Source organism: Saccopteryx leptura, unplaced genomic scaffold (genome assembly GCF_036850995.1).
Source record: "Saccopteryx leptura isolate mSacLep1 unplaced genomic scaffold, mSacLep1_pri_phased_curated manual_scaffold_47, whole genome shotgun sequence".
In the NCBI taxonomy this organism is placed as follows: Eukaryota; Metazoa; Chordata; class Mammalia; order Chiroptera; family Emballonuridae; genus Saccopteryx; species Saccopteryx leptura.
In genome coordinates, this window is record NW_027095729.1 from 262,014 (window position 1) to 279,782 (window position 17,769).

The 17,769-nt window shown below is 45.6% G+C and overlaps 1 pseudogene; it reads left to right on the plus strand.

Annotated features, from left to right (window-relative positions):
* Window positions 1–6,254: 6,254 nt before the first annotated feature.
* LOC136387018 (histone-lysine N-methyltransferase PRDM9-like) lies at window positions 6,255–15,625 on the plus strand (annotated as a pseudogene).
* The last annotated feature ends 2,144 nt before the right edge of the window (window positions 15,626–17,769 follow it).

Here is a 17,769-nt window from a genome sequence, read left to right on the forward strand (position 1 = left end):
ATGACAAAACAGAAAAGAACCCAGCAATACCTGCACATCCATATGAAAATTTTGTCTGAGATATCTTTTTAGTTGCATGAAAACAATATGCATTATATAATAAATACATTGAGAAAAGTAAATGCAAAAAAAATTGGAGCCTTATATCAGAGCTTTGACCAAACTCCATTCCTTACAGATTTTAATGACTACTCATTTCTAATATAGGACACGGAGTCACCTAAAACATAAAGGTCAGAGATGGACTAAGGTCAGTTGAGGCCCTGGACACAGAAGAAAATATTAGGCCCCTTGTCATTAGAAAAAAGTGTCAAGTTGGGATTTTGTAAGGCCTTTCAGAAGTCGGGGCCTGGGGTGCATGCCCGATGTGCCCACTGTTAAATCGACCTCTGATAAAGGTACAAAGAGATTAAAAATGAAAGAATGGGTAAAGGCACACAGGTGGTACAAAAGTAGGTTTACATTTTTTTTTGTATTTTTCTGAAGCTGGAAACGGGGAGAGACAGTCAGACAGACTCCCGCATGCGCCCCATGCCCACCAGGGGCATCGCTCTGCTGCGACCAGAGCCACTCTAGCGCCTGGGGCAGAGGCCAAGGAGCCATCCCCAGCGCCCAGGCCATCTTTGCTCCAATGGAGCCTTGGCTGCGGGAGGGGAAGAGAGAGACAGAGAGGAAGGAGGGGGGGGTGGAGAAGCAAATGGGTGCTTCTCCTATGTGCCCTGGCCGGGAATCGAACCCGGGTCCCCCGCACGCCAGGCCGACGCTCTACTGCTGAGCCAACCGGCCAGGGCCCCAACAAATTCTAGAGGATTGAAATGATATAAAATATGGCTCTTGCTTTCACTACAGTTAACATTGAAACCAGTAACAAACAGTAACTAGAAATTTCTTATATTTACAAGTTATAAAAGTAACTTCTAGGCCCTGGCCGGTTGGCTCAGCAGTAGAGCGTCGGCCTGGCGTGCGGGGGACCCGGGTTCGATTCCCGGCCAGGGCACATAGGAGAAGCGCCCATTTGCTTCTCCACGCCCCCCCTTCCTCTCTGTCTCTCTCTTCCCCTCCCGCAGCCAAGGCTCCATTGGAGCAAAGATGGCCCGGGCGCTGGGGATGGCTCCTTGGCCTCTGCCCCAGGCGCTAGAGTGGCTCTGGTCGCGACAGAGCGACGCCCCGGAGGGGCAGAGCATCGCCCCCTGGTGGGCAGAGCGTCGCCCCCTGGTGGGCGTGCTGGGTGGATCCCGGTTGGGCGCATGGGAGAGTCTGTCTGACTGTCTCTCCCCGTTTCCAGCTTCAGAAAAATACAAAAAAAAATAAAATTAAAAAAAAAAGTTTAAAAAAAAGTAACTTCTAGATAGCATTGTATTCAACATTGATAATGCACAACACTCAACTGCCCTATTTTTCTGGGTGAACTCCACTGAGGTGTTATTCCCAATATGCACACGAGGTGGCAGCAGAGAAGCGCGCTTGGAACACAATGACCAGAGACCATACTGTATGTTCTTTAAAGCAAGTTTCAACAAACTTCAAACCTTTGAAATGATATAAAGCATGTTTTCTTGTTGTCATTACACTTAATCTAGAAATCAGTAATAGAAACTAATTAGAAAACCATTACTTTTTTAAGTTAAGAAATTCACTCCTAAATAAACCCCCTCTAAATAATTCAAGTTACAAAATTCTTTAAAATTAATTAAAATAAAAACTACATAAGATAAAGTTATGGCATAATGTAGTGATGAAAACATTTTAGACTCTAAAATTTAGTGGGAAAAAAGCTTAAAGTACACAGCCTTTCTACCCATACTAAGAACCAGGATAGTAAATTAAATCCAGAGAAAGTAAAACAAAGAAATGTTCCCAGAGACATCTGGAGAGTGTATACCGTATTTCTCTATGTATAAGACATCCTTGCCTGACCTGTGGTGGCGCAGTGGATAAAAGCGTTGACCTGGAATGCTGAGGTCGCCGGTTCAAAACCCTGGGCTTGCTCGGTCAAGGCACATATGGGAGTTGAAGCTTCCTGCTCCTCCCCCCTTCTCTCTCTCTCTTTCTCTCCTCTAAAATGAATAAATAATTAAAAAGAAAAAAAAAAAGACATCCTTTTTTGAAAAATTTTGGGTCTAAAAATTGAGTGCGTCTTATACATTGGTTGTAGTTTTTTTACTTGCATTTCCCGCTTATTCGCATTTGTTATCTTTTTCTCAAATTTTGGGCACCAAAATTAAAGTGTTTCTTATACAAGGTGGCCTCTTATACATAAGGAAATATGATACTTTACAACCTTACCAGTAAATACCAGTTTTCTTCCTTTTGGGGTGAGCTTTTGAAAAACATAATTCCTCTATACAATTTAAGCTGCAACAACAACAAAAAAAACACCTCATTTTTTTCTTTTATTTTAATTATTAATGTTAGAGAGAGGAAGGAAGGGAGACAGACAGACAGAAACAATCTGTTTCTGTATGTGCCCTGACCCAGGATCAAACCTATGACATTAGTGTATGGGTGTGATGCTCTAACTTACTGAGCTCTCTGGTGAGAGCAAGCCATTGTCTTTTTTTTTTTAATTTTTATTTATTTATTTATTTTTACAGAGACAGAGAGAGAGTCAGAAAGGGATAGACAGGGACAGACAAAAACCGAGAGAGGAGAAGCATCATTAGTTTTTCGTTGTGCCTTGCGACACCTTAGTTGTTCATTGATCACTTTCTCATATGTGCCTTGACCGCAAGCCTACAGCAAACTGAGTAATCCCTTGCTTGAGCCAGTGACCTCAGTCCAAGCTGGTGAGCTTTGCTCAAACCAGATGAGGCCGCGCTCAGCTGGCGACCTCGGGGTCTCGAACCTGGGTCCTTCCACAACCCAGTTCAATGCTCTATCCACTGCACCAACGCCTGGTCAGGCAAGCCATTGTCTTTTGAGGGAAAAAAAAGTACTAGAGAAAACCTGAGATAATTAAAAAATAAAATAATAATCTAGTCTGCTGTGGTGACAACACCAGAAGATTTTTCTTTGCTCTTGACAGTCAGGGGCATAAACACTATTTCTACTTGTTTAGCACAAAGTAACCTATTTCATAACATGCATTTTTTCTTGTGCCGTGGCAGCAGTCCAGACTGAGAGACCTCCTGAGCTTAGGACATCCAAAATTTATCTGAGCCTGGGTCACCACTTACAAGCTGGGTTCTTTTGGTCACAGAACACCTCCCAGGGTCTTTGTTTTGTCACTTGTAAATTTTCTCAGTTTTATAGCTGAGAACACGCATTGCTGAAAGACCGAGACTTAGGCCTCAGCTCTGCCTTCAAAGAAGCTGAGATACTGGACCTCGCCACGATCAATCAAAACTGGGACCAAAGGCATTGCACTGCCAAATCCAGTACTTGTCACAACTTATAATTATTTTATTTATGTATATTTTTCCTTCCCTCTGTCTAACCCATGACAGTGTAGTATTCATAAAGACAGAAAGTGAGTCTGTCTCATTCACTATAGGCAACCAGTGTTGAGCACAGTGTCTGGCACATAATAGAAGTACAATAAGTGTTTACTGGATAAGTGAATAAATACTCATTTGTATACATATACAGATATACACAAATGACAGACACACATGGACACAGAGAGATATGCTCATGTGCAACGCACATCTATACACACAGAGGTACACACACCCAATCTACCTGGGTACATATAGATAGAGAAATATAATAGGTACACAGAGAATATGGGAAGAAAATGTCATAATATTAACAGTAAATAACTGTACGGGAAATTTGTTGTTTCTTTTTTCTTATAATTTTTTCTAGCATTTCTGCAATAAGAATACATTTTTATAATAAAAAGTTGTTAAAATTCAATATACTTGTCAAATCAAAGATCATATTTTATAATAAATTAAAGAGATTTAAATAAAAGAAGTTCAAAAGACAGAAGTAAAAATAGAATGGGAAGTCATTGAGTGCAGAGACATGAGTTCCTACCACAGTGCCTGATATATGATGGGCACTTGCAAAGGCTTTATGAAAACATGGCAGGAAGGAATAAAGGAAAACAAGATGAAACGAAGGGTGATAGAGAAATCCAGGGAGGGAAAGAGGAAGAGAGGAAGAAATAAAGAGAAAAACATCATAGCTAGAGAGAAAAAATGGGGGAGGAAAGAGAGATTCATCACAATTATACATATTCATATTCTTTGAGATCCCAAGTTTATGATAGAAGTTCTCAGCATTTACCAAGCATTCAGAAAATATTTTTAGAGCATTAAAGAATACATGGAACTTACTGTTTCCACAATGTTAAATTTCTTGGACTCCTGAACTTCCTGGATTTGATAAACATAATCAAGGGAGGACTCAAAAATAATGTGCCTCTCTTTGTCCACCTGCAGGTCTTCCTGTAGAATAGTAGCAAATGTCACAAATTGGCACTGTCATTCACGCAACTCAGTGCTTATGGAATGAACAGAATCCTGGAGCTAGAGGAGAATTTAGGCACCACGGAGTGATGTGATCCCTTTACTTTACAAATAGGGAACATGAAGCCAAGAGATAAAAAGCTAATGCAAGAGTTCTGGTTTTGGTCCTAGAAGTAAGAAGCTTGGAAGTTATAATGCCCATCCTCACAGAAGAAAAAAGCTGAACAAGGTGAAAATAAACTACTCCTCCTGGATCCAACAACTAATTGAAGTCAGAGAGAAAACCAATGTCTCGAGAATTGTATAGACATTTGAATATGAGGAATAAGTGTATAAGAGCAGAAGCCTATTGCTGCAGCCAATATCAGACTTTATTTAAGAGCTCTCCAGTGGATCCAAGAAGGTGTGGTACATGTGGACGCTGAGCTTGCACCCTCCCCAAAACCCATCCAATTTACCCCTTTACTTAGAACAATTTCTCCTGAAAGACAACTGAGAAACAAACAGCTTCTGCACAACAAGCTAGAGAGAGAGAGACAGACAAAGAGAGAGAGAGCAAGAGCACACATAGAGAAGGCTGAGGAACCATGAGAGCTCTGCAGGAGGTGAAGGATCAGCTCACGACCCAACAGACCAGTGAGCACCACTGTTTACACCTCCCAAGCATGTGGATAGAAGACGGGAGCTCCATCCAGGCTCTATGGCCACCCACAGGGCACTGCAGCACATCCCCAGCTACCCCTCCTGGAGCTAAATACAACAGAATCATGAGAGCAGCCTAGCTTGTGTAAAGAGAGCTCCTCTTCCCGGATATCGACCCAGCAGGTAGGTATGGCAAGGCCACACTTCACCCACTGAGCTGCATGTGCATCTGGGGCTCCCCCACCTTGAGAGAGTGCAGAGCTAGCAAACACTCTGGTACCAGCTGCAGTACTATTTGACCCAGAGAAAGTGCAGAGATTGGGGGGGGGGCGCTGCTTTACGCACTGGTCAGGCTGCTCTACCCAAAGAAAGCGCAAAGCTAGCAAAACCTTGCAGCCCAGTGTGGAGTGGGGGGGGGGCGGGCGGGCTATGCTGTGCATGTGCACAGGGCTGCCAAGCTCCGAGAAGGTGAAGAATGAACAAATAAAGGCTGTGTGTGCACCCAGGCTACCCCACCAGGACAAAGGGTGGATCTAATGGGGGGGGGGTGAGATACAAGAAAACAATCAGGTAACCCAGCGCAGACCGTGCTCTGACAACAGATAATTAAAACAGGACATGCAAAGCACACACCATGCAGCCCCTTTTACACCAGGCAGCCCTGCCCAAGTTAAAAGGGCAAGGAGGCTCACACACCCCAGGCGGCCCATTCAGAACCCACTCCTTCAGGCCAGGTGACATGACAGGCACTGCATGCACCCCCCCCCATGACAACAATGACAACCTGCAGGCTGAAACTATTTCAACACACAATGTAACAAAGACAACTTTTTCAAGACTGGGCCTATTTCATTCTACTCAAAGGAACAAAAACAGAAATTCTAACAAAATGGGGAGACAGAAGAATATACCCCAAATGAAGGAACAAGAGAAAAACTCCAGAGAGCTATCCTAATGAAATGAACATGGGTAATCAGAAAAAGAATTCAAAGCAAACAGTCATAACGATGTTCAATAAACTTGAGAGTAGAACAAAAGAACTCAAGAGAGCACCTGAATATCAAGAAAATGTAATAAGCTCATCAGGCTTCAGCACGGACTCACCAGCTTGAGCGCGGGATCATAGACATGACCCCATCCATGGTCACCAGTTGAGCCCAAAGGTCGCTGACTTGAGCAAGGGGGTCACTGACTTGGATGAAGTCCCCGCCCTGGCCCGTGCTTGCGTCCCGGAGGCTGGCCCCACGTGTCCCCTCTTGGGACACCCCCGCGAGCGCGCACGCGCGAATATGCGCGCTGGTAGGCCATGCAGTCAGCCTCAGCGCTACCTCCCGTGCAGGCACGTGGGGGCTGGGCGTGCGGGATGGCGGTTATATAGACGTGGACAGGAGCCTGCGGGACAGCGGAGGGAGCCGCGTGGAGGGCGTGTGCTGCACTGCAGGATAGCCCGCGCACGAGGAGTAGGGGGGCTGGGAGCAGCCAGGACCCAGCGGGGCGAGGGGCGGTTCCCGCCAGCCGCTCCAAGGGGTCACGTGGCCCCGTCTCCCCTCAGGCACCCAACGTCTTCAGGGACATCGCGCCTACTTCTCTCCGGAGGGGTGTCCGCCGGGGGCAACTGGGAGAAGGCGCACTGCCCCAACGTGGAGAAGAACCCGGACACAATGCTGCGCAAAGGTGACGGGATGGGGACGGGGATGCGGCAACCGGGAGAAAACCGTGGGGCAGCACAGGGGGCGGCCGAGGGTCGGGGCTGCTCCTTCAGGCGTTTCGCTTGGGGGACCACGATTTTGTTTCTCCCCAGGCCTCAGAGCCCCTCGGCATGCTCTCATGGTTCACCGCAGGCAGACCACCAGACCCCCCGCGGAGGGCACTGAGGACTCGCATGAAGACTGGACTCGGAGACAGCGAGGTGAGGGGCTGCAAGAACAGCGCTGCCCTTTAGAAACCAACCCGGGGTCAGGTCTCTGCCCTCTCAGTGGCTAACGAGGGACAGAGCTTGCGCGTTTAGCAAATGAGCGATTTGCAAACAGTGCCTTGTGCAGTAAGGGGTGATTTGCTACACTGCTTCCATGTGTAAATAATTACACATATTTATAGATGTGTTCATGGGCAGGAATGGTAAAGTATAAAAGCACGTAAGAAATAACTCATTCAGAGCACCTGTCATCACAAGAGAAGGAGGAAGGCCTGTGAGCAGTGCTCCAGGACAGGGCTGTCTGGGCAGTGCCAGCCACATTGCAGACGGGAAATGATTAATTGTGGTGATTAAGGCAGCTGGGGTTGTGAGCCAGGGTAAGGACTATTGTATCAGGCCCTGTGTCAGCCATCTCTTCAGTGTGTCTGGTCTCATGAGAGTGTGGTCAGTAAGGTCCTTCTGCGTTCATGGGTCACTGAAACACAACTGAAGTCCAGATGTGATCTCTAACTTGACCCAGTTGGTTTCTGTGGTCCACAGACCTGAGGCTCTGTTCCCAAGACTGTTCAGTGCTGACCAGACTCTGATAATTAAGGAAGGGCAAGGACAGTTACATGTGTAGACGTGAAAGGATAAGAAGGAAAGGAGGCAAGGTGGTCACTGTACCATTAGACTGGACAAGGCTACTCTGAAACAAGAAGACAGGAGCCTTGGCTAAGTTGCTTAATTCATTAGAGTCATCTCCATACTCCAAGGATATGGGTTTGATGTCTGGACAGGGCCCATATAAGAATTAGCCATTGAAGCCTGACCAGGTGGCAACACAAAGGATAGAGCATCAACCTGGGACAATGAGGACCCAGGTTCCAAACCCCAAGGTTGCAGGCTTGAGGACGGGTTCACTGGCTTGAGTGCAGGGTCGCTAGCTTGAGTGTGGGATCGTAGACGTGACCCCATGGTCACTGGCTTGAAGCACAAGGTTGCTGGTTTGAGCAAGAGGTCACTGACTGAGCTACAGTCCCCTGGTCAAGGCAAGTATGACAAAGCAATCAATGAACAACCAAAGTGCTGCAGACCCTTCCTGTCTGTCTGCCTCTCTAGCTAAAAAAAAAAAAAAAAAAAAAAATGAAAAGACAAAATAATTACCAACCACTAAATGCATAAATGAGTGGAACAACAAATCAATGTTTCTCTCTCACTGTCTTCCCTCCTATCTCTCTAAAATTAATAAAAATTATAATTTATTAAATTAATTATAGAGAGAGAGAGAAAGAGAGAAGGTGGAGGCAGACAGGAGCAGGAAGCATCAACTTATAGTAGTTGCTTCTTGGATGTGCCTTAACCAGGCAAGCCTGGGGTTACAAACTGGTGACCTCAGTGTCCAGGTCATTGCTTTATCTACTGTGCCACCGCAGGTCAGGCAAATTAAAAAAATTTTTTTTAAAAACAGAAAAGAGAAAGTGTTATGTTAAAGAAATGGACTTTCTGTCCAGGTAAGTGACCTTTATTTTTTTATATAATTGGCCAATTTTTTTTTCTTTTTTATTTTAGAGATAGAGAGGGAAGGAGGGTCAAACAGGGATAGACTGGCTGAAAGGGAGAGAGATGAGAAGCATCAATTCTTCATTGCAGCTCCTTAGCTGTTCATTGATTGCTTTCTCATATGTACCCTGACTGGGGGGGCTACAGCACAGTGAGTGACCCCTTGCTCAAGCCAGCTACCTTGGACTTGAGCCAGCAGCCATGGGGTCATGCCTATGATCCCACACTCAAGCCAGCGACCCTGTGCTCAAGCTGGTGAGCCTGCAGTAAAGCTGGATTAGACCCCACTGAAGCCAGCAGCCTCGGGGGTTTCAAACCTGGGTCCTCAGCATCACAGTTCATCCTGGAGAAGCAAGACCCTCTTCTGGAAAACACTCTAGATAAAAATTGGGTAAGAGAAAATCATTTGTAGATTTCAGTTCCTCTGAGTCCTCTAGAAAGGCTAATAAGTATGGCCTAGGTATGTGGGGTGGACTTTGGATAGGCCTGGATTTAAGCTCTACTAAACTGAGAGTGAATTTAGCACTGGAGCTTTGGGGAAATCTTACAAATTCTCTGAGCTCTTAAATGCTAATGTGTAAGGTAAGGATACATGCATATATTCTTTGAAAGTATTCAGTTTATTTGTGTATGTATTTATTTATTTTTTAGGTAATATGAGGAGAGTTAGTGAGGCTGACTCCCGTATACATTCTTACCAGGAACCCCAATTCTCCAGTACTGAGCTGGTTTTTAGCACCTCAGGATGATGTTCTCTGGCTAACCGAGCCATCCTCAGCACCCAGGGCCAATGCTTGAACTACTTGAGCCACTGGCTGCAGGAAAGGAAGAAGGAGAGAAGGGGCAGACGGAGGGGGGGGAGAAGGAGATGGTCGCTTCTCCTATGTACTCTGACTGGAATCAAACCAGAGAAATACACTGGGCCAAAGATCTATCCACTGAGCCACTGGCTAGAGCTTAAATTCAATGTAACAGAACTGACACATACACGTTGTCCAATAAATACATCTCTGATAATAGTGACCATACGCTGTTGGTGTTGTATACTAGGCCTGTCCTCAATACTTTACATATACTGTGCCCTTAATAAATATTTTATGAATAACTAAAATTTGAGAAGTTAAACCTAATAATGGGAAGATCTGGAAACAAATACTGAATTGGCCATCTGTAGTCAGTGTAGAGGCTTACTATTATAGGGGCTCTCTGAGCCAATAGTTCACAAAGGAATATACCAGAGTATATAGAAGGACAGGTGATAATTTGATGGGAGGGACTAACACTCCAGACTCCACCAAACTCACTCTTCTCCAACTTAGAACTCAGGAGAAAGGAGACTGAAGTAAAGATGTATAGCCTACGAGAAAGAAAAGGCCATGTGTACCAAGAAGTCAGCAAGCTCCAGGACGATGACTACCTCTGTAAGTGACACTCACAAAGCATGTTTCTTCATACAATAATTTCATCTGGTCATTTGGCCCTCAGAGCATTCTGTTCCCATATGGACCCACACTACAGAAGTGAGGCTCAGTGATGTGAGTGCCTGGGCTCTCTCTGAAGCTCTATATGTCCAGGAACATGCACTATACCTTCCCTAATCCCTGTTGCTCTCACCCCCAGATTGTGAGAAATGTCAGAACTTCTTCATTGACAGTTGTAATGTGCATGGGCCCCCTACATTTGTAAAAGACACTGCAGTGGATAAGGGGCATCCAAACCACGCAGCCCTCACTCTGCCCCCTGGGTTGAGAATCAGACCATCGGGCATCCCTGAAGCTGGGCTTGGAGTGTGGAACGAGGCATCTGCTTTGCCAGTGGGTCTGCACTTTGGCCCTTATAAGGGCCAGATCACAGAAGATGAAGAGGCAGGCAACAACGGATACTCCTGGCTGGTGAGAAGTATTTACCTCTTCCCCTGTCTTGTGACTTCTCACATCCCTCCCATGGCTTGGTGGGACCTGCCGTTCTACATACTAGGACATGGATGGAGGCATTATGGCTAGTTCTGGGTTCTGAGTGGTCTTTGCAGACCATGGAGCTCCTGTTGAGGATCACAGGTTAAGTGGGAGCAAAGTGGTACAGACACAAAGGAATGCCTCCTCCCAGCCCTGAGTGGACAGGTCAACTCAGATGTGATGAGTAAGAAAAATATCATGTAGTCACAAGTGGTAATGCATGCAAGCTGAAAGACCTTTGTTGGCAGTAGGGTAAAATAATTTTTCTATCACCTCCTCATCTGAAAAAAAGCATTTATTTTTTCTTCCTGAAATGCAGATCACCAAAGGGAGAAACTGCCATGAGTATGTGGATGGGAAGGATGAATCCTGGGCCAACTGGATGAGGTAAGGCCAAGAAGTTTCAGGGAGTCACGGAGAACACTCATCCCTCTCAGGCCCATACATCTTTCCTTCTCATCATGCCTCCCTCAGTGGTCTCCCTCAATCCTCTGTTCCTCTTTTTTCTCCTTTCAGTGCTCTTTCAAGGCAAGAGGTATTTAGAGGAAAAAAGACAATAAAAATATAGCATATGTCCTCAAAATATAAATCTCTATCCTAGAAAAAATTTAGTCACTGGAAAAAAACTTTGTAGGCCTGGATTACATTTTAATTGATCTAATGAACATTATTTAAGCCCTTCCTATATTCAAGTTTAGAGGAAGGTATTCATTACTTAAATCATATAACCCATCTTCTTATGGAGAACTAATTGCAGGCACAGTGAAACAACTGATTTTAGAAACATTTAACTATAATTTTTCTATTTTTTGAGAAGTGCACAGTGCCAGGATACCTAAACAAAGGATAGCCTAAAGCTGTGAGGGCAGCCAGTTATCCCAGCCTCACTTCTAACTAGAACTGAGTTCTGAAGCCTGCAGAGCAATGATCATGGGCCACTTCCCTGAGGGGCTCTTTTATCAGAGGCTGCAGAATGTGAATAAGATATTACTGTTCTTTATAATTTTGCTAAGACAAAGGGACCTCCAAGTCCTGGTCAGTTGGCTCAGTGGTAGAGCGTTGGCCCAACCGGTTTGATTCCCAGCCAGGTCACAGAGAAGCGCTCATCTGCTTCTCTACCCTTCCCTCTCTTCTTTATCTCTATCTCTCTCTCTTCCCCTCCCGCAGCCAAGGCTCCATTGGAGCAAAGTTGGCCCCAGCACTGAGGACAGCTCCATGGCTGTCCTCAGGCACTAGAATGGCTCTGGTTGCAGCGGGGCAATGCCCCAGAAAGGCTGAGCATCGCCCCCTGGTGGGCATGCCAGGTGGATCCCAGTCGGGGACATGCAGAGTCTGTCTGTATGCCTCCCTGCTTCTCACTTTGGTGGTGGGGGAAGTCCTCCATGTTTTTATGGGAACCTGGGTCAGGCATAAAATGCTACCTAAATAAAATGTGAGAAGAATGGAGAAAGGCCTCTCAAGAGAAGATGGACTTAGGCTGAGTATTGAATGATATGAACTAATCTAGACACATAGTCCAACATCAAGTAGCAAGTTCTGTGATATAAAACAGAACCCAAGTTAAACTTTAGAGAAGCTAGAGGTCACTGGGTTTTATGGCCAATCAGGGTGGAAGTTACGTCTGGACTTGGCTTTGGAAAATGGTATTAGGCAGGATGAGCACCATAAGCAGGACCTGGAGATAGGAAGTCGTATGACATTGTGACAGGCTCAGACATTGAACAGAAGGTTCTCCGGGAGCACTGTGGGAGTGGGCGACATCAGAGCCTCAGTGTCAGGTGCAGAGCTAGACATGGATCTGAGAGGTAGTAGGAACTCATCGCCTGTGGGTTTCTTTTCTTTCACCTGCCTCAATTCCAGGTATGTGAACTGTGCCCGGGATGATGAAGAGCAGAACCTAGTGGCCTTTCAGTATCACAGGCAGATTTTCTACCGAACCTGCCGGGTCATCAGGCCAGACTGTGAGCTGCTAGTCTGGTATGGTGACGAGTTTGGCCAGAAGCTGGGCATCAAATGTGGCAGCAATCGGAAGAGAAAGCTCACAGCAGCTAGAGGTGAGCACAACCATTCTAAAAAATGGAAAGAGAGAACTCACCTTAGAAATTTTCATGGTACACTCTAAAGTCAGTAAGATTTCAAATCAGATGCTTCAGAAATTAAGGATTCATTTCATATGTCTTTGATTCTTAGGAAAAATCTTTATATTTCTTACTTTTGATTTAATTTTTTTATGTGTGAGGAGGGGAGATAGATTCCTTCACGTGCCCTGACCAGGATTCACCCAGAAACTCCAGTCTGAGGTCCACACTCAGACTAGCTGAGCTATCCTCTGCTCCTGAGGTCAACACTTGAACCACTTGAGTTATCGGGCTGATGCTCTAAGCACTCGAGCCACTGGCTGTGGGAGGGAAAGAGAGAGAGAGTCAGGGGAGAGGGAGGGGAAGAGAAGCAGATAGTCACTCATCATGTGTGCCCTGACCAGGGATTGAACCTGGGACTTTCACATACCGGACGAACACTCTGTCCACTGTGCAAACTGCCCAGGGCTCGTTTTCTGAGGGCCACTCCTGTCTAGCATACAGGGTAAGAGCAGAGGTTGGATAGATGTCCAGCAGCCTGGAAATGCAGTGGTGTGATCCAAGCTAAGACACTGGTAACCTTCCTGAGTGAAATGGGACTATTCTCAGCTAAAAGGTGGCTAATTCTCTTAAGATTTGCTTTGTTAAATTTTGGAAAATACACTTCAGTGGGAAATCCTCAGAGATTACTTCATCTCCAAGTGAGAGAAGACGGTAGATTAGCTGGAGGGGGATAAGAATCAGTCATGTAAGAAGTATGGTTGGGGGCCCTGGCTGGTTATCTCAGTCGATTAGAGCATCACCTTGTAATACTAAGGTTCAGCCCACGTCAAGGCACATATGAGAAATGACCAATGACTGCATGTCTAGGTAAAACAATGAATATGCCTCTCTCTCTCTCTCTCTCTCTCTCTATCTCTCACCTTCTTCCTCCTCCTCCACCTCCTCCTACTCCTCTCTTTGTCTCTCTAAAATCACTCAACTTTTAAAAAGTATGTTTGGGGAAATATTTGGAACTAGAACTTCCCATTGTATATGAAATGGGTTGACACTGAATAAAATCAGGTATGAACATTTGGTGTGAGGCTTGAGGAAGGACATATTTTCAGTTTCTCATCTGTGGGAAACTATGAGAGAAGCAATTCCTAGTTGGGGCCAGTGGTCTTTCTAAATGTGTTAAAAGCTACATGTATATAGAAAAGATCACCCATACAAGGGGTAAAACAGCCCCTGATGCTACTTGAAAGTCCTTCATCTGGTAATGTGCAGAAAGGACTCTTGATATGGAGATTCTGGATTTCTAAAGAAGAAATGAAGAGAAAAAACACACTGTAAGGAAACACATTGTCAACCCATTGTCAAACACATTGTGGGACAGATCTTAACAGCAAACAAAACATATGACCCAGGCAGCCTTGTCAACATCAGTCCTGACCACAATTTTTTCTTTTAGCAGAACCACAGCCAGAGATACACCCATGTCCCTCCTGTGATCTGGCCTTCTCCAGTCAGCAATTCCTAAGTGAGCATGTGGGACCCAGTCACCCCTCTGATATTCTCCCAGGAACATCTACAAGAAAACACCTCCAATCAGAGGATCCCTACCCAGAGGATCCAAATCAGCAGCAGCAACATACTGATACACACAGCTGGGATGACAAAGCTGAAGGTCAAAAGGTCAAAGAACAGTTCAAACATTTGCTTAAAAGGACCAGGACCAGGAAGAGGATTTCAAAGGCTGTTTTCAAACCTCCCAAAGGACATATGGGGAGGTCTAGTGAGCAAGAGAGAATGATGCAGGAAGCGCCCAGCAGAGGCCAGAAAGTGACTTCAGTGGACACAGAAAAATTGTCTATGAGAGTAGAAATGTTGAGAATTGTACCTGTCAAGTATGGAGAGTGTGGGCAAGGCTTTGATGATGGGTCACATCTCCTCAGACACCAGAGGACACACTCAGGGGAGAAGCCATATGTTTGCAGGGAGTGTGAGCAAGGCTTTACACAGAAGTCAACTCTCCTCAGACACCAGAGGACACACTCAGGGGAGAAGCCCTATGTTTGCAGGGAGTGTGAGCAAGGCTTTACACGGAAGTCAATTCTCCTCATACACCAGAGGACACACTCAGGGGAGAAGCCCTATGTTTGCAGGGAGTGTGAGCGAGGCTTTTCACAGAAGTCAACTCTCCTCATACACCAGAGGACACACTCAGGGGAGAAGCCCTATGTTTGCAGGGAGTGTGAGCGAGGCTTTTCACAGAAGTCAACTCTCCTCACACACCAGAGGACACACTCAGGGGAGAAGCCCTATGTTTGCAGGGAGTGTGAGCGAGGCTTTACACAGAAATCACATCTCCTCAGACACCAGAGGACACACTCAGAGGAGAGGCCCTATGTTTTCAGGGAGTGTGAGTGAGACTTTACACGGAAGTCAATTCTCCTCATACACCAGAGGACACACTCAGGGGAGAAGCCCTATGTTTGCAGGGAGTGTGAGCGAGGCTTTACACAGAAGTCAACTCTCCTCAGACACCAGAGGACACACTCAGGGGAGAAGCCCTATGTTTGCAGGGAGTGTGAGCGAGGCTTTACACGGAAGTCAACTCTCCTCATACACCAGAGGACACACTCAGGGGAGAAGCCCTATGTTTGCAGGGAGTGTGAGCGAGGCTTTTCACAGAAGTCAATTCTCCTCACACACCAGAGGACACACTCAGGGGAGAAGCCCTATGTTTGCAGGGAGTGTGAGCGAGGTTTTTCACAGAAGTCAACTCTCCTAGCACACCAGAGGACACACTCAGGGGAGAAGCCATATGTTTGCAGGGAGTGTGAGCGAGGCTTTTCACAGAAGTCAACTCTCCTCACACACCAGAGGACACACTCAGGGGAGAAGCCCTATGTTTGCAGGGAGTGTGAGCGAGGCTTTTCACAGAAGTCAGCTCTCCTCATACACCAGAGGACACACTCAGGGGAGAAGCCCTATGTTTGCAGGGAGTGTGAGCGAGGCTTTACACAGAAGTCAACTCTCCTCAGACACCAGAGGACACACTCTGGAGAAGCCCTCTGTATGCAAAGAGGGTGACTGTGTCATTAGCATTAACTTGCACTTCCAAAGCCATAGCTGTTACACAGGTCCTACCCCAGCTCTGAGGGGACTTCAGAGGAAGTCTACTGACCCATTACCCTCCCAAGACTGTAATTAGTTCAGAAGCAACTGGTTAAACAAGTTCTTTACTTTCATGACAAGAGATGAGCTAGACAAACAGTTCCTTACGTGCTATGGGAATGTCAACACCAATCTCCTTCATGGTCTCTTGACCTCCTGTTCTAATAAATCTTATCACCATAAAACCATGATATGATGGCCACATACCTAATTCCCCCCTCCCCATCACTGGAAGCACAGAGTTCCAGGAGGGCCACAGAAAACTCACACTGTCAGGCACAGAAACTCAACCCTGGAAACATGGAAGTCTGGAGTCAATCTACTTAGGTTACTGCCCAGGGAGAGGGATTTGAGAAGGATTCACCAGGGAAAGGGATTTCCTTGACTCCCGGGAAGTGGAGCCTTCTCTCCTAGTAGGCTCATCACCCTCCTCCTTTGGCTTCTCTTGTCTCCTGTCCCGGTTTTCTCTGACCTCTGTAGAATCAGAGGTGAAAGCCAGGGAGGAACATGTGTGTGTGCATGTCCATGTGCCTGGTTCAGTCTGGGCACCTGGTATCCCTCATGCTCCTCACTGCCCCTTTAGGGTGAGAATCTCATGGTGCACACCACATGGAATCCAGATAATTCCATAGTGGGTTGAATCTCAGCTCTGCCCTCACCGGCTGTGTGACCTAAAACAAGATTCTCAACTTCTCTGTATCTGTTTTTTAATCTATAAAATGGGAAATACCTGACCATGCAGTGGTGCAGTGTATAGATCATTGGACTGGGATGCAGAGGACCCAGGTTCAAAACCCCAAGGTCGCTGGCTTGAGCACAGGCTCACCAGCTTGAGTGCAGGGTTGCAGATTGAGCATGGGATCAGAGATATGACCCCATGGTCACTGGCTTGAAACTCAATGTTGCTGACTTGAGCAAGGGGTCACTCACTCTGCTGTACCCTCCTGGTCAAAGCATATATGGAAAAGCAATCAATGAACAAATAAGGTGCCCCAACAAAGAATTGATGCTTCTTATCTCCCTTCCTGTCTGTCACTATCAGTCCCTCTGTCTCTCTCACCACACACACAAAAAAATTTACTTCTCTCTCTCCACACTCTAAAATGTATAAAATAAACAAAAAGACTGAAATCGCCTGATCAAGGCATATATGGAAGTTGATGCTTTATGCTCCTTCCCCTCCTCTATCTCTCTCTCTTTCTCTCTCTCCACTCTCTAAAATGAATTTTAAAAAATAAAGAAAATAGAAATTAATACATTGCCAGTCTGCAGGATTGGAGATCTTTATTCCAAATGTTTGGAGCCATTTTGCCTCAGATAAACTCCTTAAAAACTCCCAGTTCACATGTTTCTTATTTCTACCAAACCAAGTAAATAACATTGTGCAAATAAGCTTTGCCTGATATATCGTTAGAAAATGGCAAATTCAGACTACTATAGTATAGCACTCACACCTGTTAGATCTGCTAAACTCCAAATATGATTGTACCAATGTTCTCATGCACTCATTAATTCTTAGATGTCCCCTCACTGAGGATAGAGCCTAACACCTTGTTGTATCAGAATGATGCTCTAACTAACTGAGCTACCCGGCCAGGGAATAACCATGGGTTTCATCCAACTCTCTCTTTTAGGGATAGAAAATACCTCTTTCAGAACCAATAGATTACCACTAAAAAAGAAAATCCATAGAGAGATAGAAAATTTACTTAACATAAGCAGGTAAGTGGATCACCTGAGGAAGGAGGGTAGGCCCCCTCTTCCCTGAGGAGGAAAAAACAAGAAGAATGCAAGGGAAGAGAGCCTGCAGGGGTAACTGAGTCAGCCAGTTCTAGATGAACTACTTCCTATAGTTCTCTGAAAGGGTGCCTGGGGCCACTTGCTACACAGAGCAAAGAAGATAGAACTTATCTGAAAACCTCTTCCCCTTTTATTTTCTCAAAAGCTTTTAAGAAACAATGTTTACATACCTTAACTGAAAAAATCCCACACCTATCCTCTGACTCCAACTAAATTCACCCTCCCATCCTGGAGTCATGAGAGTGACATATACCTCTAGA